Genomic DNA, 6,718 nt, shown 5'->3' with positions numbered 1-6,718 from the left:
CCTATTTAAGCAGCCTTTGTTCTTTGTTTAGGGGGTCAGTTTGTTTGTGTTTAGTTAGAGTTCAGTTGACCTCAGTTAATTTGGATCCAAATTTGTTTATCTTTTGATTTATTCTTGCTTTAAATTTTTATGCTTTGTTGATGATTTTTTGAAGAATTAAATTGAAGCCTTTTTCTACTTTGAACATTTTTTGTCCTTGTTTGAGTCCGGTCCCTCACAGTTGGTGTCAGAAGTGGGATCGTCGTTGCTGAGAAGTCTCCAAAATGCCTGGAAGGGGAAAAGGACGAACAAGAGGAGAACCCAGTTCTGAGTATGATGAAAGAGAGGCGGCAGAGGAACATGGAGCGGTTGGTGGATTGTGTGACCTGGATGAGGAGGAAAGTGAACCAACACTGGCAGATCTGGCTAACCTTCTCCGTGCCCATATAGGACATCAGAAGGCCAAAGAGGACTACTGGACCAGAGAAACCTTTAAACAACAAGAGAAATTTGAGGAGCTACAACAACAGTTCAGATTGTTTAAAAGGGAGAGCCAGTCCCAGACCACGCCCTCTGCTCTTCAGTCAACCTCACCAGTGAGGCCTGCACAACCACCAGACCCTGGAGTAGCAGCTTCGCCTCAGCACAGTCAATCAGGTGACCCTCCTGCACAGTCGTCTGTTTCTTATACACCTAAATTGCAAAAATTGAGTGAAGAAGATGATATTGAACATTTTCTCATTACTTTTGAAAGAATAGCCTCTGCTTGCAGGTGGCCAAGGACTGACTGGGCTTTTCATTTAATACCACTGCTAACAGGCAAAGCCAGAAGTGCCTTTGTGCACATGGATGTTGATTTGTCAATGAATTATGATCAAGTTAAACTAGCTGTTTTGCAGAAGTATGACATTAACAGTGAAACCTACAGGTAAAGATTCCGCTCGCTTCAGGTGGAGCTAGAAGAAACTCCAAAAGAGCTCTACGTAAGGCTGAAGGAGCTGTATGTCAAATGGGTGCAACCTAAAGACAAAACAGTCGACCAAATCAATGAAATAATCATTCTTGAATAGTATCTAAGAATGTTGTCACCAGAACTTCAGGTGTGGATAAAAGAACATAATCCAAAGACTGCAAAAGAGGCTGCTGAACTGGCTGATGTGTTTGTGGCTGCAAGGAAGAGGAACTCTTGGGCTGTTCAGAGCTGGAAAAGGGATGGCCGCCATCAATCTCCAGCCCAACCAGTTTCAGCTGTGGGTAAGCTACCTGTTAAAGAGAGATTTGGTTCAAAATTTCAAGGGAAAAAGCCCATTTGTTACTTATGTGGACAAGAGGGTCATACTAAACCAATGTGCCCTCAAAATGCTGTGAAGTTGTCCCAGATGTGTTTTGTGCCTAGGAAAGAGACTCAAAATGCTGGAGCAATGAACCAATTAATGGAGGTTTCTGTGGAGCTCAACGGTCAGGCACTGAAGGCCCTGATTGATACAGGGAGCACACAGACTTTGGTCCAGCGCAAGTATGTCTCACCCCAGTTTGTTTGCACCAGTGAGACAATTTCAATCTGCTGTGTCCATGGTGACAAAATGGAATATCCAACAGCAGATATGTATGTGACTATAAAAGGACAAACTTATCTGCTTAATGTTGGGGTAGTAGATAACTTGCCATTTCCAATAATCCTTGGCAATGACCTGCCAGTGCTTATTGACCTGTTGAAGTCTCCTCAGTGTAATGTGGCTCTAACTCGGGCCCAAGCAAAACAGACTGAGGAAATTGTTTCCAACCTCAGCACTTTACCATTTCACAATGTGGAGTTTTTCACAGAGGAAACTAAGGACAGGAAGTCCAAAAGACAGAGAAGGGAGAAGTTTCAAGGGATGGTTGTGGTTCCTTCTGATGCACCAGATCCTGAGGTACTCAAAGATTTCAAAATCCCTGGTAATATATTAGAGCTGCAGCACCAGGATTCAGGTCTTGTGAGATACTTTAAAGAAGCCAAAGTCAATAAAAATGATTTTGTCATTCAAAATGACCTTCTTTACAGGCAAAATGGGCCAATTCAACAGCTTGTGGTTCCCAAAGCAGTTAGAGAAACTGTTTTGAAACTGGGCCATTCAATTCCCTGGGCTGGCCACCTGGGGAAGCATAAGACCTTAGCCCGCATAAAGCGCTGTTTTTTTTGGCCTGGCTTGTCTAAAGATGTTTTGCAGGAGCTGTCCAGAATGCCAAATGACATCCGCTAGATTCCCCAATAAAGCTCCCCTCCAACCTCTTCCAGTTCTGAGTACACCATTCCAACGATTGGGTATGGACATAGTGGGCCCGGTTGAAAGGAGTAAAGCCGGTAACCGGTTTATGCTGGTGCTTGTGGATTATGCAACTAAATATCCAGAAGTTTTCCCTTTGAAAGTTGTCAAAGCAAAGAATGTTGCATTCTGTTTGGTGCAATTCTTTTCTAGAGCTGGCTTTCCTCAGGAAATACTGACTGACCAGAGCACCAATTTTATGTCCAAGCTGCTCAAATATGTGTATCAGTTGCTGGGAATTAAAGGTCTGAGAACAACACCTTGTCATCCACAAACAGATGGTCTTACCGAGCTGTTTAATCAAACACTTAAACAGATGTTACGAAATTTGTGAGTGAAACCGGCTCTGACTGGGACCAATGGCTTCCATATATCCTGTTTGCATACAGGCCTCCACTGGGTTTTCTCCCTTTGAGCTGTTATTTGGCCATGAAGTGAGGGGACCCCTGACAGTTCTAAAGGAGCTGTGGGAGGGGGGACGAACTAACAAAGAACCTTTAAATGTTGTGTCTTATGTGCTCCAGATGAGGGAGAAGATGACAAACCTGGCTCGGGAGCACATGAAGACTTCTCAGCACAAACAGAAGACCTGGTATGACTCTGCAGCACAGGAGAGGGTTCGAGCCAGGCCAGAAAGTGCTGATTATGCTCCCTTCAGAGGACGGCAAGCTACTGGCCAAGTGGCAAGGACCTTATGAGGTACTGGAGAAAATGGGACCAACAACATATAAAATCTCTGTTCCAGGTAAAAGAAGCTCTACTCGCATTCTCCATGTGAACCTGCTGAAACAATGGGTGTCCCGGGGCCAAGAGAAACCTGCCTCCTTTTACATCCGGAGCGTGGATGATGAAGAATCTGAGGAGCAATATTTGCCTGTTCCAGTTTGGCTCATCTGTCAGAAAAACAACAGTCAGAAGTGAGGACTGTTTGTCCATCGACTGTGTTCCAGGTTATACTGAGGTGATAACTCATGACATTATCTTAAAAGCGGATGTTGTTCCAAGACGACTTAGTTATCGTATACCTGAGAGACTTCTTGACCCATTAAAAAGAGTAGTTGAGTTAATGCTTTCCCTTGGGATCATTGAGGCATCACAGAGCGAGTGGTGCAATCCAATTGTTCTTGTCCCTAAGAAAGATGGAACAATAAGGTTTTGCATTGATTTTCGCTATTTAAATTCAGTCTCAAAATTCGATTCTTATCCAACACCACAAATCGATCTTATTGGGAAGCTAGACAAAGCAAGATATCTCACCACCATTGACCTTTCCAAAGGATATTGGCAGGTACCACTCTCCTCCAGGTCCAAAGAACTGACGGCTTTCAGAACACCATGGGGCCTTTTCCACTTTAGAGTGATGCCGTTTGGACTGCATGGGGCCCCTGCCACATTTCAACGTCTGATGGATAAGGTACTCAATGAACTCTCACATTTTGCCTCTGCATATTTGGATGACATCATTGTTTACAGCAGCTCCTGGGAAGAACACCTGCAACATCTACAAGTGGTCTTTGAAGGTCTCCAGAAAGCAGGATTGACGGTGAACCCAGCCAAATGTGCTATAGCAAAGAAGGAAACAGAGTATCTGGGCTTTGTCATCGGAGGAGGATTGGTGAAGCCACAAATTAAAAACATTGAAGCCATCCAGTCCTGCCCCCTTCCCCAGACAAGAAAACAGCTTAAATCCTTTTTGGGTATGTCTGGTTGGTATCACAAATTTATTCCTAATTACTCTGCAAGAGCTTCTCTTCTTACAGACATGACCAGTCTTCGGGGTCCAAATATCCTACAGTGGTCTGAAGAAGCAAAGAAAGCATTCAGAGATATTCAGCAGGCCTTAAGTAAAGATCCTGTGCTCCATTGCCCTGACTTCCAGCAGGAGTTTATTTTACAAACTGATGCATCAGATAAAGGCCTTGGGGCTGTGCTGCTTCAGGGTTCTCCAAATGATCGGCATCCAATCGCCTTCATCAGCCGTAAGCTGTATCCTAGAGAAACCCGTTATTCCACAATAGAGAAGGAATGTCAGGCAATAAAGAGTGCTTTGGATTCGCTCTGCTATTATCTCTTGGGGAGACAATTCATTTTGGAAACTGACCACAAAGCTTTAAAATGGCTACAGAAGATGAAGGACACCAATAATCGAATAACCCGCTGGTACCTGGCCGTGCAGCCCTACAAGTTTGAGGTGCATCACATCCCTGGCAGACAGAACATTACTGCTGACTACTTGTCCCGCTGTACCAGCGAGACTTCAGAGGAGGGGGAGCGTGTGGTGGATGCCCTTACCACCACCACCACATAGTGTTAGTATTGATTTCTTTATTAGTATAGTTTAAGATATTTCATTTAGACATATATTCTAATGGGTGCACACTTTAGTTAATGTCTGTCTGAATGGTTCATTTATACTTGTTTTTGTTTGAGGTGCCGCTTATAGGAACCAGCTGGTGGAGGAACCTGGGGCAAACCATCTACAAATTTCTGAAAGACTTAAGGGGGAGACTTCAAGTTGTTTTTATTTAATTTTGTCACTTAAATATTCACTTATTGTTTGTGCTGAGTTAAAGTTAGTTTGCTTAATTTGTTTATAGAATGATTTAGTTAATTTTGTATTTATTTGTTCTTTTGTTAGATCAGACCTCCCTCAAGTGGTAGATTTGGGTTACTCCACCCCTATTTAAGCAGCCTTTGTTCTTTGTTTGGTAGGTCAGTTCTGTTTTGTTCAGTTAGAGTTCAGTTGACCTCAGTTAATTTGGATCCAAATTTGTTATTTATTCTTTGATTTATTCTTGCTTTAAATCTTAATGTTTTGTCAACAATTTTTTGAAGAATTAAAACCAAGACTTTTTCTACTTTGAACATTTTTTGTCTTCGTTTGGGTCTGGTGCCTCTGGCCTCCAGAGGCCGGTCAGAGTTCTCTCTCTCTCTCTCTCTCTCTCTAACCACAACCAGAATCTAACCATGGTCTCCCAGGAGAAATCTACTGACTTTACCCACTGAGCTATCAAGTCAGGTAGTGAGTGTCACTGACACATACAGAGAATGTGCACAGCGAATGTCTCATACAATGTGGAGCACACCACGTTAAATACACTTTGAATTATAGTTGATTTTTGGTTTAATTTGAGAAATTAAGATGGATCAACCATCAACCACACAATAAATTTGTTGAAACTGTGTCATTGAATCAATGTTTTGTATTTGAAACCTAATGAATGAAATGCTGATGTCTGATAAATGTTGAATCAATGTATGTTGTTTTGCGAGCTGTTGGCAAAAGATGTTAACTCAATATTGAATTGCCATCATGTGCAATCTGGGTACAGAACAGAATCACAACTGTGTTGGCAACACATAGTGCTTAAGTTAAAACATGATTAACCCTAACCTAAAACAGGTTGTGCTGTGGTGGCACAGGGATTAAGCACAACCCACATATGGAGGCCTTAGTCCTCAATGCAGCTGTCACAGGTTCAATTCCCAACCTTGGCGACCCTTTCTGCATGTCTTCCCCCTTCTCTCATTACCCAATTAACTATCAAATTAAGGCCAATAGAGCCAAATAAAAGCTTCTAAAAGATAAAATTTGAACATGAAAAACGTGCACTTAAGATTACAGTACAATTCAACATTGAATTAACATGTTTTGCCAACAGCAAAGTGGCTGTGTGGTTGGGCCATCCCACTCATGTAAATAAATGGTGGGGGTGGACCGCTCACAAACAGTGAGAATTGTTATGAAAATGTACAGAAAGGAATCATCACCCACTAACCTCTACAGTGCTTAATTTAAATGTGATAACCCCCGCTCAGTAATAAAATCCTCTGACCCAGAGCGCTGATGAGAAGGAGAGGAGGGGAAGGGGTGCGGCAATACATCTGACATTGATTCAATATTGATCAGATGTTGATCAGACATCAGCATTTCAGTCATTAGATTTCAACCACAAAACAACATTGATTCAATGACACAGTTTCAACGTTAGTTACTTGGCTAGAGGTGGATGGTTGTTTGATGGTTGATCCTTCGTCATTTGTCGACTTCAACCAAAAATCAACCATTAATCAGACTTTGGCATTTCAGTCATCAGATTTCAACCACAAAACAACGTTGATTCAATGTCACAGTTTCAACGGTTTGATTGGATGGTTGTTTGATGGTTGATCCACCGTCATTTGTCGACTTCAACCAAAAATCAACGATTCTAACTATTTTTCAACGTTGATTTAACGTCATGTGCTACCTGGGAGATGTATAAAGAAATATAAAAGAGCCAAAAGCATCAACAAAATGCCACTTAACCACACTCTGTATCTGAATCTTTCAAACTTTAATTTACTTATGTATGAAGGCTGAAAAATATATTCAATTTATTTAAATGAATTTGGGTCTATGACACTCATAAAGTGCCCATAAATTATGTGGA

This window comes from Poecilia latipinna, unplaced genomic scaffold (assembly GCF_001443285.1).
Source record: "Poecilia latipinna isolate Pla-1442-1.1 unplaced genomic scaffold, P_latipinna-1.0 Scaffold1339, whole genome shotgun sequence".
NCBI classification, from domain to species: domain Eukaryota; kingdom Metazoa; phylum Chordata; class Actinopteri; order Cyprinodontiformes; family Poeciliidae; genus Poecilia; species Poecilia latipinna.
This window is presented reverse-complemented; position numbering follows the sequence as displayed.